The 27,771-nt window shown below is 36.6% G+C and overlaps 1 pseudogene; it reads right to left on the bottom strand.

Moving 5' to 3' along the window:
* Positions 1–5,220: 5,220 nt before the first annotated feature.
* LOC118968400 (U6 spliceosomal RNA) lies at positions 5,221–5,321 on the bottom strand (annotated as a pseudogene).
* Positions 5,322–27,771: the final 22,450 nt, after the last annotated feature.

Genomic DNA, 27,771 nt, shown 5'->3' with positions numbered 1-27,771 from the left:
TATATATCCGAGCTCTACAATACAATTGTAAACTTCTTGAAGTCATAGGCCATCTCTTACTCATCTCTTATAGTTCTCAGCAGAGCTTGGATAGAACAAACATTCAATACATGTGCTAGAGATCATGATGATTTTGATCATGACTTACAGGAGTGTCATTTAGCAGAACAGGGACACGTGACTGCAGTGTCAGCCATTATGGATGCACAGTAACATGTTTATATTTCTATCTATTCCAGCTCCATTCCTTGGTATCTTTTTAAATAAACAGTATTTAAAGTTTCTTCAGCATTTTCATTCCAAAAACTCAAGTTGAATTTTAAAAAATTAAAATAGAATCTAAAAGGTCTAACTTTATTGTAGCATCACTTTTTTTCTCCCTTACAGTTAAATCTTAAATATTTTTTAGTGTCTATCCATAGTTAAGATTCCAGTTTACAAATACATGTCTACTGTGGGTTTTTTCCAAATTTAATAATATCCTAAAGCCTAATTTTGTGTATTGGATTAATTTAAAATGTGGTTGCTACTCAACAATTTTGGAGGAAAGTGTATTACATCAGATGTAACATTTACACTAAACCCAGAAGTTAAAACTCTCTGTAATTAAGAAAAACAGAAAGACTCCAGATAGGAAGCATGGAAGCCAAAGGGAGTTAATGTGCAGCACCGGGTCATCTGGCCACATGAACACTCTGCCCAGCGGATTCAGCTGCAAGAAAATGAAAGCATGTGAAATGCACAGGGGGAAATACAAGTGTGTGGGTCTCACTGACGCCAGACTACAGAAGTGGCTCAAGAGTAAGAGGCCATTGATGAGAAGAAGGTTTGGATTAACTGTGGCCTTGAAGTTACCCCTGGAAAGTGAGTAGCACTCAGTTGTGAGATGTGCATTAACCTCTTCAGACCACTAGGGTTCAAAGTGTTCCATAAGGGGTAATTTATTAAATGGGTCCTAATTGCTTGGTAATGTACCTTCCAAAAGTCACTTCTGTATGCTATGATTAGGTCTGGGATTTACCAAGTGCTGTCATTCTCTGTACCTCCATAATGAAACTCCAGGATGTAGGAAGCTACATATATATCTAATTGGGGTTCAGAGTCCTACCAACAGAGCCAGGCAACCTTTCATTTAATCCTCCAATGTGTAAATTGCAAAAGTGGTACCCCCTGTAGTAAAATATGCCTTTCAGTAAATGCATATACATTTTAATAGAATATAGATAACTGGTTTATTGTTTTGAAAAGATAGACACATTTTTAAGATTTCTGAATTTGACCATTGCATTAAAGTCTTTCTTAAGAGTATTAAAATAATCATGCTTTTTGTTTTCACCATCTAGAAACAAATTTTCTTTTGGCTTCTTTGTTTCATATGAAGGCCAACCAACATGACTCTCCTACTGGGTTCCAACCCAAAAGCAGAGCCCAGTGGATCAGCTAGCCACGGATGACCCCTGGGTACACACCAGGCCTGCTTGGGCACTGGCTCTGTTAATCAGCAAGGCCAGCAGAGGGAGTGCAAGAGCATTGTTTCAAAAACTAAATGAAAAGTTTTTAAATGATAGTGACAATTAGAAGGATAAAATTTGACATTAAACTGCAGGGGATTATATAGCCGAATCTAAATACAGGAGCAGCCTTGGTAATGTCACATAGGCAAGAGACTAAAACCAGAGACAGGACTTGAAGTCACTGCCATGGTCTTACAATGTTCATGAACTCACTGAAAATAGCTGAGCCTCACTTTTTCTATCTTGAAAATGTCTGTCAAAGTAGTTTCCATCTTAAGAAAGGGTATTGTCCTCTTTTAAAAAGAATGGTTCCTTAAAGATTGGAAATTACTGTCACAGTAAGACTCTGATGTCATTTCCTTCAGAGCTCTAAGTTTTGACCAGGAGTGAGAAACATCTGGGTCATTCATACTCCCAGAGCCTTAAGAACAGGGGATTCATGAGATCATGGAGTTAGATGCATAACATGAATAAATAAAAATTAGCCTTCAAAGTAACATGGGGATGCCTTTTCATCAGAGAGAAATTTTATTTTCTAATCTCATACTTTGTTTTACAACTCCTATTTCCAGACCATTTAATGAAGTTATGCTTTTTCCAAACATATTTTCATAGTGTTTGTTAAAATAGAGCTCTGTCCAAATCTACCATGCAATAGTTCTTTAGAACTTCAGTTTTACCCTTTAGAGAAGGTACTACCAGTTGTGTTTTCCAGTCTTCAACAGCATTTATTATGAGACAATTTGTGTGGCCCTCATAACCACTTTTTCCCAAAAGGCATCTTTGAAAAACATGACAACCGAAGCAAGCCAGGCTTTATACTGTACAGAGCTAAATAAAATCTGTCTTTGCTTTAGAAGCTTGGGATAATCTTGAGGATAGTACAGCTCGCCTAGAAGTTTAGCAGGCAAATAGTTTGGAAGGTAAATACTCAGTTCTGCTTTCTCCAGTAGATGTCACTTTCTGTACATAGGATATCGAGATATATAAGATGAACAGTATTTCTTACAATGATGGCAAAAATTAACTTTGAGTTCCAGCCATATGTAACAGTTTTTAGGTTTTCACTGCTATTTTCTAGTGTTAGGGAACTTAAGGAATAGTAAAGGCAAAAATGAATGCTATTAATTAATCATCTGATATACTTCTGTGTAGCCTTAGCAATATGGCCATTAAACATAACACGTGATACAATATTGCTGGAGCCTTTTCCACAGTTACCAGAAGCTAAGTATTATCCCACATCACAGCAAAAAATTAATTCACTGAAAACAAACATGGTCCCTGAGTAAATAAGCAGTCATTAATAATATACTGCATACTTACCAAGAACTTAATTAAATACGAATTCACTTAACCTATTAGGATTTCAAGAGTTATTCTTTCTGGGTCCTCTATGTCATTTCAGTGTTCACATCAGCTTCATATGTCTGAGGGAAAAAAAATTGGGTTCTCTAAACTGCTTCATTCTATGGCAAGAGATACCAGCACTAGAATGAGGAAGAGAGATCAGAGGGACCAGGAGGGAAGGAAGAACGGAGGGAGGGAGGGAGCGAGGGAGGGAGGGAGGAAGAAAAAGCAAATTATAAACCTTAAATAGCATTTTTTATGGCATCCACATGTACAAGAAGGAAAATCAAATGACGGAAGAATATTAATAGTTAGAATTAGATTAATTCTTCCTAAAATACTTTCCAAAATGCTCTTTGCGTTTCTAAACATAAGCCTCATTATGCTGTTCTATTTGTATTCCAACGCAGTTGAATTTATATTTGAGTTGTTTTAATAGATGACTTTGAAATGACAGAGGAGAGTACATTTTTGTTTCTTATTGATCCAATCAAGATTTTACTTGTAGCTACTATAACTTGAAATAATAGGATAGACTACAGAGGCTTTTTAAAATGTTGATGTCTGGGTCACATTTGATTTAGTCATTGTATTGACAAATGTGATTTGATAATTGCCAAATTAAGCTCAAGAGAAAATTAGTTAAACAACTACTTTTATTTTTAGATGCTTCAAACAAAAGATGTGAAGTTCGGTAGCAAATAATGATAGGGTGCTAGAACAAAAATTTCCTAAGAAGGCAAAATGAGCATGTGGCTTTTACAAAACAAAGGAATCTATCTGGTCATCAAAATAAACAACTTCCAGAATGGTCTCTTTAGGTTTAAAGTATTTTGCTCCACGAATAAACCCAAAGAGCTCAATTCTTATCTGATGTAGAGATTTCTTGACTTGTTAACTGGGAAATTCTGCTACCACTCTTGTGTATACTTGGTTAAAACAAAGCGATTATAGGGCTTTGGGTAATAAAAGGACGTAGAGGCTTTCCACCTTTACTGTGCTGCTGAATAAGCACAGTACGCTACTGATTCAGCTCCATTTCAGACTGAAGAGACCTAAACTCATGAATGTACCCAGGGCATGTAGGATACTTTTAATTCAGCCAGAATTAGGATCTCATTTCATAATAAAGCCTAGGGCATTCTTTCAACTATTCAAAGTAAATATGGTTGCCAAAAGAAAAAGAAAGATTGAACAGGAAGAGTAGAAACAGAGTAATAACAACTGAGGTGAGTTCTGAAGAAATAGACCCCGTTGGTACCTCGCTGAGCATTTTCAAGAACCATGTCAGCTCTCTCCCATTCCCGGTCTTATACTAGCATTGATCAATTAATAAATAGTAATTTGAATTTTGACAGGAAGTGGTGCCATGGTAATTATCCTGAAAATAAAGACAACTGGTTGATATCATGTGGCCACATTAGTATGCTTTGATTCGAACTCCAGAAAGAGCCATGAAAATACACTCCCTATTGCCAGTTGACGGTAGTGTTTTCTTACGTAAAACAGAAGTCAGTGTTGTACACAGGCTGTTCTCACAGCCAGTCCCTCTCAGGCGAGTTGAAAATTCCTTAGCACCATACTTACGTCTTTTTATGTTTTTATACTTCTCTTTCCCTATAAGACTTAACACTTATTTATTTAATAGATTGGAACAGAAAACTCAGGATACTTTGAGAAAAAGTCCCTTCCTAAAGTCCACAGTCCTGATGTTTAAAAAATAATGATTCCATTACCATTATTTGTACCACATCTTATAATCCTCTCCTTTAAATAGTTTTATCAAATAGTAAACGAATTCACAACAATATATGTAGCACACATGTAAACTAGACAAGTGAAATAAATAGGTGAATATGTGTACTTTGTACCCAACTTTAGAAATAAAATGTACCAGTACCTTTGGAACCTTGAGACTCTCCCCAAACCATTCCTCTTCTCTTCCTTTCTCCATACATTTTGTGTTAATCAACACCTTGCTTTTCTCCAACCTTCTTTCTTTTAAAAATTATATAAATGCCTCATAGGGGTCTTGAGTATTGAGTATTTGTTTAGAAAAATACAATGAAACAGTTGGGAAAATTGATCAATTAAAAATGTTTATTCAATCAAGATGGTCTACATTATTAGCATTCAATTACAAAAAACTCTAAATTGTATGGAATATAAGAATGCTTTTACTTACATATATCACTAAAATACTATACAGTGCACATAAATTACACCTTTAATGATGCTTTCAAAAAAATAAAAATATAAAATTATAAATGATGCTTTCAAGTCATATAGTAAAAGACTTTGGGTCCCAGACAGGATTTCTAAGCAAATTTTGTTATATATACTTTTCCGTAGGCTTAAAAAAGTTTAACTCTTCACAAATTTGCACGCCATCCTTGTGCAGGCACCATGCTAATCGTCTCTGTATAGTTCCAGTTTTAGTGTATGTGCTGCTGAAACTTTTTTAACCTGTAAGGTTTATATGATCCTTCACCCAAAGATAGGATCAGGGTCTAGACGACTGACGATTAACAACTGTCTGAGTATATCATTAAGGAGAAGATTCCTCAAATTACCTAGCCATCCCACCAGCCCTGTTTTAAGATCTGAAGATGAACAAATCCTGAAGAGTGAGCAGAGGTTGTCCTGGGGGTTCCTGGGTGAGGAGGGGCTGCAGAATAATAGAATAAGACCAGAGTTTCCCTGAGGCATGCTGCCCTCTCATCTTCTTTTTCTTCTGCATTCCAAAGTGGACACCAGGCCCAGTCCACCACTAACACACAGCAGAATCCAACCTGTCATTATTCAGCAGCACAGTAACTCCAAGTATACACCCACTTGCTTTTTCTTCTCTGGAGCATCTCCTCTGGGCACATAGGCACATCCCATCTTTGGATCTTGTATCAATGCCACCAACCCTGGAGTTCCTTGTTTACAATTTAAGATGGTGCATTCATTTAGCATGTAGGAGATTTTAGGTCAAAATTTACCAATAAGGTTTAACTTATTACTTTAAACAAAACGCTAGATGATAACTTAGTTTTGTGTTGATGTTAAAATGTTAGCATAGTTGTCTTTGAGTTCTGTTTAAAGTTATTAAGGAGTATTCAAGGCCCAAACCCTAAAATAGGAAAAATGAGACATTTAAAGCATCAGTTGTTAGAATTGTGAATAAGACCCTTGATAGATTGATTACCAAATGGCAAGTGTGACAACAGATTTAGGAATAGCATTACCACCTCAGTAAAAAATAAACATGAATATAACTAATGATTAATTTTTTTAAGAGTTTAAGTAATTTTAAAGACATCAAAGGTGTTAAAAATTAATATTAGCATATTGAAGGTTTCTGTAATAATCTTCGTCATATCACTTATATATCATCTATTCAGTATATTTCAGAAATATTTTAAGTCGCTTATCCTTCAATCTCACTGCCACATTCATTCCCTCATTTTTTTTCCGCAGCTACCTTACTAACAAGTCCTAGATTCTCTTTTGCTTGAACTGTTTTTCATGTCTTCAAAATGTTGTCCTTCAAATCATTTTACGTGTACTATCAGACTAAGCTTGGTAAACTGAAGTTTTTCTTCTTTTGCTTCTCTTTTGATTATTTCTGATTTTTCCCTGGAAATAATTCTAAACCCTTTAGTGTGGTATTTAAGTAAGTCTTCAACCTAATTTTCTAGCCTTCTCCCCAACTACTGCAAAATCTATGTAATTTTTGTATCGAATATGTAATCATGTTAATATACCATGAAATCCTCCTCACCTACAATGCTGTACCTTGCTCATTTCCCATTCTATATTTTTGCTGAAAATATAAGATGTTCTCCCAAGCCAAAGTACTGATTCTTTGTGCAATCCTTCAATTAATCCCAAATCCTTAGAGCTTCCAAAGCACTTTGGTCATGCTCATAATACAACATTAATCATGTGCTGGCTCATATTTTAATTATGAAGGGTATAGGTCTTATTAACTCCCCTGATCCCTGGATGAGGTTCATGCATGACACCCACTTAAATGATGAATACCACACCATCAGCACAGTATTTGTTGCATTGAATTGAATAGCTGAATATATATGGCAAAAAAAGAGAACCACTATCATCTTTTATTAAGGTCTTGAAAGAAAATTACTTGAGTGTAATTGTAAGGATAATTTGTTATAAATTTACTACTCCATTTTTTTAAGAACATTAATTTCGAGTATTTCAAAGTCCCAGGACTAGTGCTGGATTGAGAATTCAAATACAATTAATATTCAGTCCCTGTCCTCTAAAAGCTCAAGACCCAACAGGGAAGACAGGCACCCAAATACAATTAACTACGGATAATGCTGTGCTGTAAGTATCCCAGAAAAGGTTAGGAACAAAGTGCCATGAAAGCAGAGAGCGATTAATTCTTGATGACAGGGGGTAAGTAACAGGGTGTGGACCACCTTACTATCTCTAAGGGACACCTTAAAAGAGAAGCAGCTATTGGACAAATGATGAAGCCAAGCCTGGAACAGCTATTTAGGTGGTATACTGCTCAATTTCAGGGACATCATTCCGTTAAACTATAGCACAGTGGTGCCTCCTGGAGGTGGGCAGCAAGTTGGCACAGGGAAGGAACAGACCTGGCCAAGAGGTGTGAATGCCATGTTTAGTTGTCCTGACATCACATAAAAGTTCAGTTAAAATTTTACCAAGATTTTGCCTTCATTTTATCTTTTCTAGGCCTCCTTTCTGTAAGGGATTTTTTTTTACAACCTCTATTAAAAGGAGAAGCCAAGAATATAACAGTTCTTGATATCTCAATATTCACTAGCATAGTATTGAATAATAAATGGCAGATCAAAATTAGTAGACCATAAGAAATCTTAGCAATCATTATTTTTTAAATTCAGTGTTTTCAAACTTTTTAAGTCAGTTCCCTTTCCTCAAATTAAATCTTACTGAAGTGAATATGCAATTGAGAAAAAAGTGCCAGTCTTTGCCCTGAGGTCTACCTTCCACCCTTTTCATGAAGACTTGCTGATTTCTCATGGTCCTGTGCATTCAGAGGCACAGTTTGAAAATTAATGTTTCTAGTACAACCTCTTTTATAACTGAGGAAACAGAGAACACAAAGATTTTGAATTAACCTCTGCAAGTTCGTACCTGCAGTTAGTGGCAGAATAGGAAATAGAAGTCCCTTAACTGTCACTCCACTGCTCTTTCAAGATAAAATTAATTCTATTTACATAGCAAAATGAGAATGAGGTCCAAGGGTCTCCCAAAGTGACATTTAGGATAGAAAGAGACTGTTTCTTTTTCGTAAGACAAGGCTTCATTGGAATTCAGTAAGTCATTGTTAAGTAATGCAGAATCAATGCTAAGTCTTTTATTTTATTCTATCCTTCCTCCATTTTGATATTGAATTACCAGAAATGACAGATCCCAGGCCTTCTAACTTCTTGATCCTAGACAAGGGAGATGGTTAAAGAGATTCATCTCAGTGATGGCACTGGCTAGCCAAGCACTTTCCTACTGTAGAAATAAAAATTCAATGTATTATATCCCCCCGTTTAAAAAAGCAAGAAAAAATAACCCAAATGATTTTCCTTTCATCTCATAGATTGTGAGGAAAGAACACAAAATGTCTAGATTCCTGAACTAGCCCAACATGTCATTGTTTTAATTTAGAGATTAAGCAATTTTTAAAAAACTATATACATATACATGTGTGTGTGTGTGTATATACATGTACATACAGATATATGAAGGACTTTATCAATATAATCAAATATATAGATGTTATAAATTATCCTCCTTGTCAAGAAAGGTTAATAACTATGATCTAATGGAACTAAAATAATGTTGGAACTAAATAGAGGAACAAATAAATGGAACTACAATAGAAGAAAATGTGTTTGCCTGTATAGAATCCTGCAATTAGCAATCATTAAATCAAATATTGTAGCTAAGCAATTTAAATTTGAATAATTTAAATAGTTTCATGAAAAGATGTTTGCTTAAAGAAGTACTAAAAATACTTGCTTATTAAGATCAAGAGAGTTAATAACTTTTGAAATCAAGAAATTTTTAGCTACAGAAGAATGTATGGTTTACAAATATAATGCCAAGCTTAAACTGAATCAATATTAACAAATTACAATTGCAGACTTCACATAAAGGCCTTAAAAATTACCAAGTTCAAGAGTATCTGGGACTGCAGGTAACTGACTTGAATAAGGGCAGAGTGAGATCTGCAGTTACCATATCAGAGGCAGAAACCATGTACAGGGGACACCTGTGTGCGTAGGCATACGGTGTTCAGCTCTGTTCAAGTAGGAAGCATTAATGGGATTTGGGGAGTGGTATGGGGAATAGTACTTTTCATATTTTGAGAGAACAAACGAGTCTACATACAATGGGCCAGGTTAGATGAGCAGATCCATTGTTGGAAAGAGCAGGTATTGGAAGGACACTGAATTCAGTCTCTGGGGAAAGGAACTGACACAAGCTAAAGAAGAGATCTGGACCCCAAGCAAGTGGCCAACTTGATCAAAAAGGGAGATTGTTGGAAGGCTCCAGAATAACTCACAGAATGAAAACAAAGTTTCATGAAGGACAGGAGGAATCATAGCAGCTCTGCAGACCGTAAGACAGGAACTGATGGGAAGTGCTCCTTGGATGCCACCATCAGGATGAATCCATACCAACTGTCGTTCTGTTTTTGTGTCATTTCATTCACATAAGAACCAGGGCTGATATGCTAGGAAAGACAACGCTAAGGAGAAGAGGGTAGTTTGGGGATGGTAGTTCCAGGGCATGGAAGGTCCAGAGGTCGTGGGACTCACTCACAGGGCACAGGTAAATCTTCTGGCAGGAAAGTTTCCCTCCAGCCCCTGTAATTGATGTCAGAGGGACAGAGCCATGCCTGGGCTCCCAGAAGGAGCCCAGCAGGGATCAATACTCCTCCTGCCCTCCTCTGATGCCCAGGGGAGCAGGTGCTCATCCCTCTGGGCTCCCTGCATTGTTGTCTTTTCAATAAACAGGATTGCAATGTAAGAGCATAAAAAAAAATTACCAAGTCCATTGCTTTTGGAAGTTATGGATATTCTTCATTATTAATAACACAGAGGTCATCTTTGCTTCTTTTATAACAGAGCAGGGAACTGGAGACAATGCAAAATTCTCCCTTTCTAATTATACCACATCTGGATTTCACCTCCCAGATCTAAGTGTCTTACTTAAAGCATGGCCCAGCAAGAAGATACAGATTAATTTTCTAAACAGACCACAATCCCCCAGCCTCTTCTAAAATTAGTGCTATTGTGTGCCACGATTTTCATGTGATGTCACCAACTTCATCAATCATCCTAGAAAGCACACGGAACACAATAAAGAGGCTGGCAGAGGAGAGCATCTTGGAGAAATACTTCATAACTTAGAGATAGTAACCCAAATAGAAACTTCTGAGAAAAATTAATTGTAAACATGTCTGCCTTAAAGCAGGCTCTAAACAAGTCTTTGACTTGTAAGTCCTATTCAAAAATCTCCCCATACACAAGCACATATATGCACACACACACACACACACACACACACAGCCCAGAAAGCCACTGGTTCAAAAGAAACCAGTAACAAATTAATGACTAGTTATTGCTGAACAAAATGAAAACATTTTTATTTCAATTGCAAGTGCCTATATTTTACTTTATTATATTTTATATTTTATGAGCCTATATCTCAAATGATTTCTTATGAATTGTTCTTAACTTTGAATTCATCTGCTTCCTTCTAAATAGAAAACATTCATTAAAACTATGTGGTCTCCAATGGAAGTTAGCTCATCATGAAGGGATTGAAGAGTTGAACCATCCTCCAGTCATATGTGCCAGACGATAACCTTTAATTTAGAAAGTAACTCTATAGGAATTGTGTATTGAAGTCTGTTTAGCAGAGCAAGCAAGAACACACATTCGCCATAGCTGGAAACTGTCTCTGAAAAGGAAACTTTGTCCTTAGGGGGAAATGTAATGTCCAACTACTTTCTACCTGGCTGATCTCCAAGTGCATGATGAATTAGAAAAATATAACATACAAAAATAATATTTATGTGTCTTCCTTCTTCATCAGATACACAGTATTTTTTCTTCCATGTCACAAAAACTGTAACTGCAATTTATAAGTATATATGCACAATCAAATTGCTATTGATTTAGCGATGCATTTCTTTGATGTCCCTTGCCTTAACCTCATTTATAAAGCTGTTTTGCATTATTTCAAACTGTCAATGATTTGTGACTCATGAATATTCAAATCTAATTTGCACTTACCTTTTTGGTATGCATGCTTACTTGCAATATGTCTCTACACTTGCCCTTTTGTTTTGTATTTACTTGTGGATGGTTTTATTGAAATAATATTCCTTTAAAAGCATAGTAAGTCTATTTAGAAACAACGGGCGTGGTTGATGATTGACCCCTCTTGATCTCAGGCCACTATATTTTGCAATTTAGCAAGCTTAGTCGTTCTACAAATGTGTCTCTCGTATTAATGTAGCCATGCTTTTTCTGGGTGATGTCAGTTTCAGTGAGATGGGTTTAGTTTTGCTGGCTTATGTGTCTTAGGAAAAAGTCAACAATTTTTAGATGAACTTGAGCCTTACAGAAAGAAAGAAAGAAAGGATTATTTCTGGTGGAAAAACAAAAAGTTCATGCAGAATTGAGCCCTTCATGTCAGTGTGGATCAGCTTTTCCACTTATGTTGTGGAATGCAAGAAAGGAAACCTAATGCTCTCAGGCCCTGAAAAGCCCTTTTAGATGTCTTTCAGATGATGATAGCTAAAAGAGACACCCAGGACTTTGTGGATTGCAGGCATGTCACTAGTGATTGAAGGTCCGAAACAGAGCATGGAGCCACCTGCCTACAGAATGGGCAGAGCTGCTTCTTGCAAAACCTGTTCAGAGACAAATGGAAAGTGTCAGATGAAAAAAAAAATGGAGTAAAGAACATCTCTTTTGTGATTGATTTCTGGACTCAGCTGTGATTTCTAAGAACATTCAAACAATTAAGTGCCTTGCTTTGCCAAAAAAGAAAAAGACTTTCAAATATTTATGTCTTCATGCCAATAGCTAAAGCAGTTAAAAACATTTACAGTACAATAACTGTGTGTTTCCTTAATGTGCACCGTGTTCAATTTTTAAACTATTGTATAACCTATACAGAAATCATTGGTTGCCTATTACCTTAAATCATGCAATAAAATTGCCCGCACAGTCACTAAACGATTCTGCACGAAGGATGGACACAAGTCTTAGGGCATCCCATCTAGCCAATAAAATATTTTTCTTCCTACAAATTTCTCATTGTCCCTCAACTGTACATATTCCCTCTGGTAATATGATCTTTGTTCAAAAGCGACTAAGTTGCTAATTGATTTCTTTTGTAGTCATTTTCTTTTCACTTAGTAGACCAATTTTTTTTCATTACTGAGGAAAGGTTTTGTTACCATGATATTTTATTATTTATGTGTGTCTAAACAAATGTCCTTTTTCTAAAAGGATTCGTGGTGTTTCCCAATTTTATCATTTTCTTTATTCCCTCCATTTTGAAAACTAAACATCACAAATTCACTGGATCCCATGCATTCTACCCGACGCTATTTACAAGGGAAGCCCCTCAACAGGACGCGACTGCTATCCATATACTAATCTGGTCTTTGACCCAAGAATCAGAGGACTGTGCTCGGAGAGACAGAAAACTGTTAGGAACAAAGGTTCTAGCATTATGCTCCTTGGTTCTACTACTAACTGCATAAATTAGAGCAAATTGCCTAATCTCTGAAAGCCTTAATCTCCTTATACAGGAAACAGTGGGAATAACAGTACCTACCTGAGATTGTCAAGAATTAAGTGAGAGTATTCAAATGCAGTGCTGAGCATAGTCTGACAGCCAGTCAGTGCTCAATATGGAACAGCTATTCCTAAAATCCAATATTTGCCTGAAGTTGTACCTAGTTTCCAGTCAATTGCATTTTAAACTGAGGAAAGGTGGTCTTCCCAGAATGTATTCCATGCCTCCCCCATTTTGTATCAATAACACAGTTAAAGTGATACTAAAACTCGTAATTCCAGGACTAGCTTCTCCCCCTAGCCAGTGGTGGTTTCAGGACTCGTAGTCAAGCCACCCATAACAACATACAAATGAGATGTGAGGGGAGGTTTGCTGGGGCCTTCTCAAATTCTTTTTTGCACATGGCTTCCCACAACAGTATCTAAAGAAAGAGAAACAAGCTCTTTTTCTCTTTGTTGTTGAGGAAAGACAGGAGGCTCAGAACTGCCGAGACCATCTCACTACCAGCCTGAGGATAAAGCTGACGCACGTACGAGGGCAGAGCCAAGAGAACTGAGGAGGGAGAGACGGAGCCTGCCACACCTCTTGCCAGTGGCATAGCTTTATTCCCTTATTGGCTAAGCCAGTCTGAATTGGGTTTTCTGTTACTTGCAGCCAAAAAAACATTCTGATTCTGAGAGGCAGCCAAAAATAGTTATTTTACTTATGAACTCATAGTATGACATTCATTCACAGAGCAGGGCAGTCCAGTACCCGAATTTACACAAGCGTGTAAACAGGTTACAATCCCTCCTGCCTTTTAAAAGTCAGTGTCCCAGCCATAGCTCCACAATATGTCTCTCTTTGTGAAAACAGGGAAAAAATTCACAGTGCATCAATCCTCTAAGATTTCTCTAAGAAGTCTCCTAATGACCAGCAGAACCCACAAAGTGCTCTTTTGATTTTGTAGGAATAGAATTCAGGGCAAGGCTGCTGCCTCTCACTTGCTGCTGTAACCTCATCTCAGATCCACAGGTTGCAGAATTATAAATATAAAATGTACTCTGAATTTTACATCCTTTGTCTTTTAGAAGGTCATTGTCCAAAGTAGAATGGCACTACATGCATCTAATGCAATAGCAAAAAACCTAAGTGAAAATTATTTTATGATTGCTATATGGCTTTCTGTGTCTATTTCTAGCTGACCAGTTTAACTTGGTATATGTTATAAGTTGAGGACTTTAAGCTTCATTTTGCATCTATATCAGAAGGATAAATCCAATTTTCTTAAGCATTAAGGAACCTAGATAGTAAGTTGTATGGCCAAAATGAGTAATTCCCAACTAAAAATCAAACAGTGAACTTTTATGGTACCAAATTAGGTTAGTATTTCTCTACCCCACTTCCTACCCCCTTGCCCCAAGCTAGCCATGATTTAATCTTATCAGGAGCTCTCAAGATTATAGTTCCAATACTCCTTTGAATAGGCAGTAAGAGGAGAGGCCAGGTAATTCCTGATTGCCCCAGATTATACAGAACCACAGATCTGGAGACATTCTTAGATATTATCTAAAGGGTTGGCCACAGATAATGCCAGAGCCGTGCTGAGGATCACTGTGCTGGAAGCAAGTCTTTTGACTCTCAGGCCAGCATCCCTCCTGCTATACACCACCATGTCTCTCATATAAAGTGGCTCTTAAAAATGTATGAATGAATGCATTATTCACTTTAATCTGTGGGGTAGCCCTTTGGTGCTTAATTTATCTCCATGAGAACCTATGTCCATCATATTTGGGCTTTCTGGTTATTTAAAACCACTACTTCTCGGGTTTTAAAGATACAGAAAGTCAAGTCACTGGCCTATTTTGCTGTAGACTTCTTAATAGCGTGTAAGAAAACGTCCTTTCTTGTGTTTCTGAAAATGCAAATAGTAAAGTAGATGTATGCTTTTGAACGTGGTTTTCAGTTTGGTCTTCCTACTTTGGCACTTGATCAACTGACATTCGTGGCCCTTGTGACAGTGGTCTTGCCACAGACATGTAGAGTGCATTTACAGTCCTGAATGATAAATTCCTTTTGTCCATCCAACAAACATAAATATGAGAAACCGACAGTGGAGGCCCCTCAGCTAATTATGAACATAAGAGATTTTTATAGATTTTCAAACATCTTAATTGGGAACACATCAATAAATTAATTTGGGTTCTTATCTTAATTTTTTGTAGTACCTTAAAAATTATTTTTGAATGTCTTCATTCTTCTACCTCTGATGTGAGAATAGTTAAACGGGTCATATATTTCCAAATACTGCTACAAGAACTAACAAGACCATGAAACACACACTTTTGCAGATTTGTATTTTGTTGATCTTACATAAATATGTGGATTTCCTAAATCATTGTGACAAAATAATCACATATACAAGAAAAAAGCAAAACTATTATTTAGAAATCAAGGGATTCAGAGTAAAAATTCTGATTTCCTCATAGTGGAAGCAACTAAATGTCTCTAGTTTTAAAGTGTTTGTTTAATTCAAAGTTAAAATAGGTTCCTTGAAGAGAATCATGGGATTTCTTTTTTATTTAATATTGCAAAACCAGCTATAAATCAACATCTAGAATCCCTGAGAGTTGTGAGTACCAGGAAAGCTGTAGAATGAGATTGTATCAAAATAACCTTTCCATGATGCCTTCTCTCCTCTACTGATAGTCATTAGGGCCATCTAAGCATCCAACTTAAGAAATGTGAAAAGGCACAACACAATCCTATTAGCCATAAAATATTAGTAATATATATTTAGACATTGACAATATTTAGACAATATAACAGACATTGAAAATATAGTATAAAAAGACTAATATACATCATCATGCAATAAGTTTGAAAACTTAGATGACATAAATAAATCCATATAAAACTATAGCTTATCAAACCTGACTCAAAAACAAGTAGGTCTGAATTGTCATGTAATAATTATTAAAGAAACTTAATAACTAAGAATAATTCTTTAAAAGAAAGCCAGTTTATTTTAAAGTAAACCCTTCCAAATTTTAAGAAACAGATAATTTCAATCATATGCCAGTTTATCTAGAAAATAAAAATGGGGAACCTCTCTCTAATTCTAATCTGTTATATGAGGCTAATATAACTTTGTAACCAAGAATAAGCAAAGAGATAAAAAGTTTAGGGAAAAAAAGGGAGGGAAATGACTGGCCATTCTCTTACATCAATAGAAATTCAAAAATCCTAAGCAAAATATTAATCTATACCTGGCTAGTATAATATAATATCATGATCAACTTGTATACAGTCCAGAAACATGAGTAGCTTAATATTAGAAAAGCTATAAATGGAGTTTCCCACAGTTACAGAGTAAAGGGGGGAAAAATGATCATTTTATTATATGTAGCAATGCCATTTAACAAAATTTAAGACTGATTTATTTTTTTTTAATATCTTCTAGAAAACTAGACATAGGGAAAAATTTTTTCTTAATCTGATGAAGATTATTATCAGTTAACTACAGTAAACAACATTCTTAATGGAGAAACACTAGAAACATTAATTTAAATTAGAAATGTGATAATGATGCCCGCTATTTAAAAGTGTTTCTCTTTCTACATTGTCCTGGAAATCTAGTGCCAAACAAGGCAATAAGACCAAAAGAGGAAAAAAAAGGCAAGTGGTGGAGGGAGGGGGAAGGAACAAGAAGGAAGGAATGAATGAACAAAAGAATGAAGGAAGAATTAAGCCACAGGATTGGAAAGGAAGAAATAAAATTGTCATTTTCTGATGACTATATTACTATCTACATTGAAGGCCCAGAGAATTTTGAGACAAATTGATATATGAGGCAGATGGACTGAAGATCACTGGGGAAGAAATTGAGTTGATAGGTGGGTTATTCAGACATAGAATAGGAAAATGGATTCTTCATTCCTAGACATAAAAATCAGTTCACTGTTGGTTACAGGATTAAGAAACAAAAGAAAAAAAACCAATTTCATTAAAGAATTTTATAGAAAAATATCTTCATAATTTTAAAATACAAAAGAATCTTTTATACAAGACACAAAGCACAAGCCATAAAAGAAAATATTGATAAATTAAACGATAAAATGTAAAACTTCTATTCAACAAAACATATTTCAAAGAAAATGAAACAACAAACCATGAATTGGAAGAAGATATTTATAATGCAGAACTCATAAAATTACTAATAAAAAGACAAAAAAAACCTCAATAGGAAAATGGGGGAAATAGATAAAGTAAATAATAAGCATATAAGACATTAAGGCTCATCAGTGATTCAGAAAATACATCTTAAAAACTATAGTGAGACACTGTTTTATACTTCCCAGATTGGAAAATAAAAAAAGACAAACTTACCAAGTGTTATTAAGGATGTTGATCAATGGGATATCTTATATACAATTAGCATGAGTGTAAATTAATGCAGTCACTGAAAAATAATTCATGTTATCTTGGAAAGTTGAATATTTGAATACCAAAAAAGTTGACAATCACTCCTAGGTTTCTACTCTAAATCTACAAAATCCTTTGCACATAAATGTCACAAGGCACATGCTAGAATACTTATAGCAAAGCTCTTTATAATAGCAACAACAATAAAAATAGTAACAAAGAAGATAGTGTTACACTTGCTCAATGGAATATCAAGCAGAAGTAAAAAGGAATGAACTATAGCTATACACACAAAAATTAATCTGAAAAATGCAATGTTGAGTGAAAAAAATTCCAGAAAGACTGCATTGAGTGTGATAACATTTTTATTTTTTTAAGAGAAGGTAAAACAAAGTAATATATTGTTTAGGAATGCATATACATATAAATAGTACATAGAGGTGAAGATACGTATTAATATATGTGTTATATTTTATCTGATTTATATAGTTTACATAAAATATATAGTTCAGGAATATCCACACAAAAAATACTTGTAAAAATTCAGGATGGTAGTTACCCGGGAAGAAGAAACTGGAGGATGAAAAGAAAGGAATATATGAATATATATGTATTCTCCTTTTTAAGTATGGTGGCTAGTTCATAAAGGGTCCTTTTATTATTATATGTTGTAACATCCAAATATGTTGCATACATTTTTTGTATGTAACAAATTTTTACTAAACAGAAAAATTAAAAGATAATAAGTGATCATTCTTTTCTTTTATTATTTTGGTATCATTAGTATACAATCACATGAGTGACAACGTGGTTACTAGATTCCTCCCATTATCAAGTCCCCACCATATACCCCATTACAGTCACTGTCCATCAGCATAGTAAGATGCTATAGAGTCACTACTTATCTTTTCTGTGCTATACTACCTTCCCCATGCCCCCCCCACTACGTTATGTGTGCTTATCATAATGTCCCTTATTTGCCTTCTCCCTCTCTTCCCACCCATCCTCCCCAGTCCCTTTCCCTTTGGCAACTGTTAGTCCATTCTTGGGTTCTGTGATTCTGCTGCTGTTTTGTTTCTTCAGTTTTTGCTTTGTTCTTATACTCCACAGATGAGTGAAATCATGTGGTACTTGTCTTTCTTCACCTGGCTTATTTCACTGAGCATAATACCCTCTAGCTCCATCCATGTTGTTGAAAATGGTAGGATTTGTTTTCTTCCTATGACTGAATAATATTCCATTGTGTATGTATGTATGTATGTGTGTGTGTGTGTGTGTATATATATATATATATCACATCTTCTTTATCCATTCATCTATTGATGGACACTTAGGTTGCTTCTATTTCTTGGCTATTGTAAATAGTGCTGTGATAAACATAGCAGTGCATATGTCTTTTTGAAATTGGGTTCCTGCATTCTTAGGGTAAATTCCTAGGATTGGAATTCCTGGGTCAAATGGTGTTCCTATTTTTTGAGGAACCTCCATAAAACTTTCCACAATGGTTGAACTAATTTACATTCTTACCAGCAGTGTAGGAGGGTTCCCCTTTCTCTGCATCCTCACTAGCATTTATTGTTTCTGGTCTTTCTATGTTGACCATCCTAAGTGGTGTGAGGTGATATCTCGTTGTGGTTTTAATTTGCATTTCCCTGATAATTAGTGATGTGGAACATCTTTTCATGTGCCTATTGGCCATCTGAATTTCTTCTTTGGAGAAGTGTCTGTTCATATCCTCCGCTCATTTTTTGATAGGGTTATTTGCTTTTGGGGTGTTGAGGCATGTGAGTTCTTTATGTATTTTTAATGTTAACCCCTTGTTGGATATGTCATATACAAATATATTCTCCCATACTGTAGAGTGCCCTTTTGTTCTGCTGATGGTGTCCTTTGCTATACAGAAGCTTTTTAATTTGATGTAGTCCCCTTTGTTCATTTTTTATTTTGTCTCCCTTGCCTAAGGAGATGTGTTCAGGAAAAAGTTGCTCATGTTTATATTTAAGAGATTTTTGCCTATGTTTTCTTCTAAGAGTTATGGTTTCATGACTTACATTCAGGTCTTTGATCCATTTCGAGTTTACTTTTGTGTATGGAGTTCGACAATAATCCACTTTCATTCTCTTGCATGTAGCTGTCCAGTTTTGCCAACACCAGTTGTTGAGGAGGCTGTCATTTCCCCATTGTATATCCATGGCTCCTTTATCGTATATTAATTGACCATGTATGCTTGGGTTTATTGGGTTTATATCAGGGCTCTCTAGTCTGTTCCATTGGTCTATGGGTCTGTTCTTGTGCCAGTACCAAATTATCTTGATTATTGTGGCTTTGTAGTAGAGCTTGAAGTTGGGAAGCATAATGCCCCCCGCTTTATTCTTCCTTCTCAGGATTGCTTTGGATATTCAGGGTCTTTTGTGGTTCCATATGAATTTTAGAACTATTTGCTCTAGTTTGTTGAAGAATGCTGTTGGTATTTTGATAGAGATTACACTGAATCTGTAGACTCCTTTAGGCAGGATGGCCATTTTGACAATATTAATTCTTCTTATCCATAAGCATGGGATGTGTTTCCATATCTTTAATTTCTCTCATGAGTGTCTTGTAGTTTTCAATGTATAGGTCTTTCACTTCCTTGGTGAAGTTTACTACTAAGTATTTTATTCTTTTTGATGCAACTGTGAATAGAATCGTTTTCCTGATTTCTCTTTCTGCTAGTTCATCATTAGTGTATAGGAATGCAACAAATTTCTGTGTATTAATTTTGTATCCTGCAACTTTGCTGAATTCAGATATTAGATCTAGTAGTTTTGGAGTAGAGTCTTTAGGATTTTTTATTTATAATTTCTTGTCATCTGCAAACAGTGACAGTTTGACTTCTTCCTTGCCAATTTGGATGCCTTTTATTTCTTTGTGTTGTCTGATTGCCATGGCTAGGACCTCCAGAACTATGTTGAACAAAAGTGGAGATAATGTGCATCCTTGTCTTGTTCCCAATCTTAAAGGAAAAAGCTTTCAGCTTCTCGCTGTTAAGTATAATGTTGGCTGTGGGTTTGTCATATATGGCTTTTATTATGTTGAGGTGCTTGCCCTCTGTGCCCATTTTGTTGAGAGTTTTTATCATGAATGGATGTTGAATTTTGTTGAATGCTTTTTCAGCATCTGTGGAGATGATCATGTGGTTTTTGTCCTTCTTTTTGTTGATGTGGTGGATGATGTTGATGGATTTTCAAATGTTGTACCATCCTTCCATCCCTGGAATAAATCCTACTTGATCATGATGAATGATCTTTTTGATGTATCTTTGAATTTGGTTTGCTAATATTTTGTTGAGTATTTTTACATCTATGTTCATTAGGAATACTGGTCTGTAATTTTCTTTTTTTTGTGTTATCTTTGTTTTTGGAAAACTTTAAGGAGGATGGGTATTAAGTCTTCACTAAATGTTTGATAAAATTCAGCAGTGAAACTATCTGGGCCAGGATTTTGTTCTTAGTATTTTTTGATTACCAATTCTATTTCCTTGCTGGTAATTGGTCTATTCAGATTTTCTGTTTCTTCCTGGGTCAGCCTTGGAAGGTTGTATTTTTCTAGAAAGTTTTCCATTTCTTCTAGGTTATCCAGTTTATTAGCAGATAATTTTTCATAGTATTCTCTCATAATTGTTTGTATTTCTGTGGTGTCCATATTGGTTTTTCCTTTCTCATTTCTGATTCTGTTTATGTGTGTAGACTCTCTTTTTTTCTTGGTAAGTCTGGCTACGGGTTTATCAATAAGTGATCATTCTTAAAAACAGAGTAATGTTATGACTGAGAAAATGGGAATAACAGAGAATAAAAAGAGAATATTGGAGAGCTCATGCTGAAAGCTGTCATTTTAGGGAAGGAGGAAGTACAGTCATCTGAGAATGAGAGAGATGAGAGTAGTTAGGGCATCCGAGTGGTTCATAGAGAAAGGAGAACAGAAGGAAAGGAAAGAAAAAGGAAGAGAAGTAAAGAAGATGGGGACCTAGAGGAGAGGATGAGTTAGTGTCAAAGGAAGACATTGCCCCCGAAAATAGAAGAGTAGCCTTAGCTTCAGGAGACTGATTGAAGTTTAGAGCATACATATGAGTTATATGCAGTGAGGACTTCTCTCAAGAGTTGACTGTTCAGCCAGAAGAACAGAAAATGGTAAAGAATAAAGATACATTCATACCCTTCAGTCTGTGTCCAGGAATCCATTCTAAGAAAATAATCCTGAGTTTTGTAAAAGCTTTATGTACAAAAATGCACATGACAAAATTGTATACAAAAAGAAAAAAAAAATAGTGCCTAATAATAATTGTAAAGGAAAAGTGAATTATGATACATAATTTAATTGATGGCATTTTGATTGATAGTCATAAAGATTTTGAATGCTTAACTATGATTCAAATTTTATGCAAGGTACAATTACAACTACAAAGAAAAATATGCACAAGTACAAAAATACACTAAAATTTTGACAGCAACTGTGTTTGGATACTTTGTTATCTCTGGGTGACTTCCTTTATCTACTTCTCCACATTGTCAAATTGTCTTTAATGAGTATGTATTATTTTTTAAAACAAAAAATTTTAAAGGTACATTTCTTAATTACTTTAAACTGGATTGAAAATCAAGTATATCAAGATGTGACTAATGGATTGGCAGAAAATAATCAAGAAGCCACAAATCACAATGAAGGTCATAATGAAGACAGAACAGTTTGTTTTTAAGAAGATAAGAATATGCTAGGTTAAAAAAAATCTATAAATTTTAGATCTTGGAAGTAATTTTAAATTCCCAGTATAGCTGTAATTGTGTATGGCTAAAATGGAGATACATGCATTCACACACACATAGTTAATGTGACTAGGAATGGATTTTGATGTGGGGTGGGTGTGAAAAAATGGACCAAGTGAGGAAGATCATGGTCAGTGGACAAGAGCAACTTAAATGAGAATGAGCCAGAGATACATAACTTTTTAGTTTAGCATTACCTTAGTAAAGTAAATTATACTGAGACATCATAACATCATATTTATCAATTGCAATTGAGATGCAAATGACCAATTTTATAATTAATGTGTAGAAATAACCTAGTTAAGTTGGGTTATATTTATTAGTATGTCTAATTGTATATGCATGCATCCTGGGTTCTGAAATAAATGATCCTACTTTTATGTTTCTTCTCCATGCATGGGTTCCAACTCATTTTTTAAAGTGTATGTTTATATCTTAAATAAATCTGGTCCAACTCATTGTACAAATAAGGCCTAATATGCAAAGTACATTAAAGCAATCTTCTTTGAATGTAACCTTTTCCAAGGAGTCTGTGTAAAATATCAGCTTTTAAGCGTATCCCTCTTTTCCAGTCATACACTCTATAGTCACCAAGAGAAACACTGGATGTTCGTAAGTTTCCACATATACTGCAGCCAACCTGTCACAGTAAAGTATAATACAGTACTACATGTGGGGTTTTTTTGGGGGGTGGGGGGTGTTGTAACTAATATTTATATTATTAGGAGCTAACTATTTTAAACTGATATCATTAATAATTTGGAAGGATCTGGAAGACTAGAATGTAATTGAACACAGACAGGCTCTCTTCACTAAGACTCAGTTCTGACCCAGGAAAGCCTCTTCTTCTCTCAGTGTTCCCGACACCGCTCATCCTCTGCAAGGTTCCCAAAGTACGCTAGGCATATTCTGTCTTTGTTCATACCAAAATCTGTTGATACACCTATATCTATTTCACTCTGTGAACCCACTGAAGCAGGGAATATTTAATTAATCTTTATATGTTAAATAAGGGCTACTTATAAGAGTTCTCAGAGGATATTACAAGCTCAATAAATATTTGTTTGAATGACTGAATAAAAATAGGAATTAATGACTGAATGGTTTCCATCATGTTGGTAGTATTATCAAGTTGCAGAATGTGTGTGCTGGAACTTGGTGTACTGGTTCTATATGAATTCACATCATAGTAGTATATCCTAAAGAATTATGAAGTTCATACTTAATCTGCACTGCTAATCCAAAAATCAGCCTATATTTGAAAATTAATTCTGGTACACCCTATATGTCTTAGAAACATTATTGTGCCTCCTGGTAAAACTTCCAATTATGTGTTCATAAATTTGTTTTTAACCTGTCAAGCATACATTGCTCCTCCTGCAACATACCTATTCTATTCTTAGTGAAATCTCTGGATTCCAAATCACAACAGCATGCTTTATTTCAGCAATAATTTAGCAGAGACAAATCCAGTGCTGCGTGTAAAGATGCTCATTATCTTCTGCACCTCTGTCTCTAACTCACCTAACCCTTTTTCCAACATCTATAACAAAAGGATCTCCCTTCTCCCCCATATGTTTTGCTCAACAAGCTGCTATGGAAAGAGCAGTGAACTGAGAGCTGCTAGTCGTAGGACTTGGTCCCAGGATTATTAATTTCTTGAGTTAATTAGACTTTAAATTCATACCTTAACTGCCTTGGTTCTCTGTTTCCTATATATAAAATGAGGGGGTTGCAGGGATGATATTTATAAAAAATAGCTGAAACTTCTATTTAATAAGCTTTTACTATATGCAAAGAAATGTGTGTTGTGCTTTATATATATTATCTCATTTAATTTTAATCCTCCAAACAGGTTTATAAAGTATATAAGCAGGAAACGATGGTACATGTCAACTCGGGTAATATGAGGAATACTTCATCAAGGAATTATATTAAAAAGGTGTGAGCAGGGTGTTAGGAAACCACAAGAGAGGGTGCAATGCCCCAAGGCTAGTTATGGATAGGGAAGTGGTTACCTGAACGCAAAGAGAGAGAGAGCACTGTGAAGAGGTTGCTTGAGCTGTGGCTGGAATGCAGCTAGCCCACAGAAAGCCTGGCAATCTGTATTTAGACTTCACTTGAACCATTCTGGGCAAACCCATCAGGAAGGATAGGCCAAGGTAACATTCTGAAACCATTCATACTAGGCTTTAGGACCACAGAGCAGGATGGAGAAAGTGAAGAGTGGATCTAGAGGGGCCAACAGAAGATACTCAGTGATATTAAGCATGGTTGTCCTGATTTTATACATGAGATTATTGGAGTTCAAAGAGGTTAAGTGACTTACTTAAGATTACACAGTTAGTACAGGATGAAGCCAAGATTCAACCCATCCCATCAACTTCAGAGCCAGGGCTTCTGATCGCTTCTCAGCCCAGAAGTCCCTTTTTGTCCTGGCAGGGTTAGAAACGCCTCATAAGTAAACTAATTCAGTCGTCTCCCTTACATGTTCTTGAAAGAGCTGTCTTTCTATTTTGGACATGAGCCTTACTGAGACCTCAATTACCATTGCAAAGCTGGTGGTCTGTGTGGTCCATCTTCCTGTTTCTGTATGTATGGTTTATATCCTGACATGTAATATTGATTTATAACCCTGAGTGAGACATTGATAAGGACAAAGTTGTTAGACAGTCAAAAGGAGAGAAGAGTGTTTTTTTTTAATTACTGAAAAAATATCTTTCTTCTGACATACTCTCTAAATTAAGCACAATTAAAGGATTTTTCCTTTCCCAAAGAATAATGGAGTGTGTAGTGAGGGGAGTGCACTGATGATTGGATTTTCCTATTTCATGTGCTGGAATTAGAACACAGCACAAGACTGCACTAAATGCGTTCCAGTAGAATGTGGAAGAAGTGAGTGGAATGCAAGATGTTTAAATGAGGTGACACCAGAAATTAGTATTAAACATATTTTTCAAAAACCTATGAGGGCCCTTCAGATAAGAAAAGGAAAGGAAATTTTCATGGAGTGAGTAGTCAGAGGTTGTTAATTACTCTTTGTGTGAGAATGAAATTTGCTTAAGAGGGAAGACTAGCAATTATCTGAGGTCAAGGGGCCTATCCCCAATCTGTCTGCTCCTCTGTCAAATAGAGATTAAAGTCCCACTCAAGACTCTTAGTAATAGGGAACTCTTCCCATACCAGCACTTCCTGACCTACAAATAGTTTGTGGTCCCAGAAAGTCAATAATTCAGTTGTTGGGAATATGAAACAAATCTTCCAGAAGCCAAGCTGTTATAAACTGTGACTCAGTGCTGGACCTGCCCTCAATGCCCATTTAAATCCAGAATCTAATTCAACTAGAGTTGCAAATGTACTTCTTGGTATAAAGCTAAAAAGGGAAAAGACAATCCTGTGAACCTGGTCTGGCTTTATCCCAGGGCAGGTCCCACACCTGGCCTATTTCCCCTGCCTCTCTGAGGTTGCAGCTCTAGCACCTTCAGGCCCAAGGCAGGAATGGACCTGGAGTTTCAGGGAAGCTGGAGTGGTGGCTTGGTCAGCCATTGCTGTTCCTAACAGGACTTGAGGAAGCATTGTGGGTGAATAATGAGTGCTTGAGCCCAGACGTCCCTCGCCTTGAACTGGAATGCCTTTTTTGTTTGTTTTTTTATACCACAGTAGGCAATTTATCCCTTATTCCACCTTTTAAATAGAATCGTTACATATTTGTTTTGATTGTTTGACAGACTTCCCAATTTTAGCAGACTGCTCATGAGTAATGGGGTGTTATGAGTTAAGAAAAAGGACATTTTGATTACCTTTTAAATGGCCATCAACATGGCCTGAGAAATCACTCTCGGGAGAAAAAGTTCAGGGCTAGTTACAATTAACTAGCTGGTTAATTGCAAGAAATCTCCAAAAACCTGGGTATAAAACATCTTTTCCAAGAAAAGTGTTTTTCCTGCCATTGAACCCTAGCTGAACAGATTTTTGGATAGCTTGATAATCAGCAGCAGCTTCACTGGGTCTTGATAATAAGTGAAAATAGGATTAGGCAAAGTGAGGGGAAAGAAATCCCAGTGACTGTTGGTGAACCAATGCTAAGAAATCCCGCTCTTCAAATCAGCCTGTGTGTGTCAAAGTCAACTTTTACTTTATCAAATATTGGCAAGTAAAGGGGGCGCTCATATTTAGGCCCTCCAAAGACAAAGAAGGGTGAACTTATCTCAGATTTCAAACTAGTTTTGATTTAGTAATTGTTCTGGTCATTTCCCCAGACTGGGGAACTGAAAATAGTGGTAAGGTAACATATAATAAATACACTTGCCTTTTAGAAAGGTGGAAGAGGACATAGGTCAGAGACCAGGAAGGAAATATAAGACAGGGACGGAAAAAAGGAAAGGAGATAGGAAAGGAGAGAGAGAGAACTGTGCCAGTTGACTTCATTTTCACAGGAACCCACCCACTCTGAGCTTCTGTTGTTGCTTTGTTTATGCAAAGTTAGCCGGCTGAGACACAGTGAAGAGCTGAGAGCGCCACGTTGAAGGAGGCAAAAATAATCTTTAAAATTTAAATGACAGTAAAGCAGCTTGCTCGCGCGCGCGCGCGCACACGCACACGCACACGCACACGCACACACAGGTTTAGGTCGGGGCAATCCCTGCTTGCAGGTTTTGAAATGAAAACAAGCCAAGGAAAGGCGGGTGGGAGGCTCAGCAGCAGCGGGGAGCGTTGTCGGTGACCGAAGGAGCTCTGGTGAATATCAGGTTCGGATTAGTGACAACTCAGAAGTCACGCTGGCGGTTGGGGGAGGAGGTTTGCCAAGGTCTCTGAACTCGACGGAGGAGAGAGCAGCTTCCCCTGGCGCCGGGCGAGCGGGGCGCGCCGGAGAGACCTCTGTCCTGGAGCAAGCCCTACCCCTCACACCCCGCCCAGAGACTGAGTTTGTCAGCGATCATAAAATGCGAATTGATTATTCCAGCCACCATTGATTAGGGAAGAATGCTTACTGCAGCAGCCGGGGGAAAGGTTAAAAGGAAATTGACCTTCTTCCTAGGTGACATAAAGTCATTAGGTAAATGAGATACTCACACAGGAGTTTTAAAAGGTCATACTCAATTTTTATTTGTAGCCTGAAGAGTCAGCCTGGAGCTCGGCTTAGGGCAGGGACCCGCTCTTGTGGACAAGTGGACCGTCTGGAAGAGAACTCTGGCGCGGCGCTGGACAGGGGCAAGGGTCGAGAGTGGGTTATTGTCTTGGAAGGATCTTGTTGAAATTGGCGGGGGTCTTGGAACCCTAGGTTTACCTCCTGCCTGACCTGTATTTGCGATTCTGTGTGTGCGCGTGCGCGCACGTGCGAGTGCCTCTTGGGGTCTGTGCTTCGCCCCCAGGGTCTCCTCGGTGGCATTCACCCGCCCAGCAAAGGGATGTCGGGCAAAGGCAGACGATTAAAATCCCTTATCCTACCAGAGCTGGCCACGTCTCACACAGAGTGAAAAGTGTGTGGGTTTTTTTTTTTTTGAGGAGAGAATGAGAGATGTATTTATGCACATATTTATCCCTCTAATTATAGGCATTAATCCTCTTACTTATGACTAAAAGGTAACGTGGAAGGACGTCCCTTTGATGTGGAAAAGCATCATTTGTGACTCACATTCAGACTGATTAAGGAATAATTGTTGTTAAACGCTTTACAAGAGGAGAGTGTTTAATTGAGGGGCATTCGTAATTTTACGGCTTAGCACAAAATTAAACGTAATTAAAAACTCAGAAATTCCAACTGATTTTCCAATTATTTTTATTGTCTGTGCTAATTGTTACACGAGGGTATCACTTCTCCCCAAAGGCATAAAAAAAAAAAAGGCAACTATACCTTTTCCAAATATTCGCCGAGAGGA

Source organism: Manis javanica, chromosome 8 (genome assembly GCF_040802235.1).
Source record: "Manis javanica isolate MJ-LG chromosome 8, MJ_LKY, whole genome shotgun sequence".
Classification (NCBI taxonomy): Eukaryota; Metazoa; Chordata; class Mammalia; order Pholidota; family Manidae; genus Manis; species Manis javanica.
The sequence above is the reverse complement of the archived record's forward strand: the minus strand, read 5'-3'. Positions and strand labels throughout refer to the sequence as shown.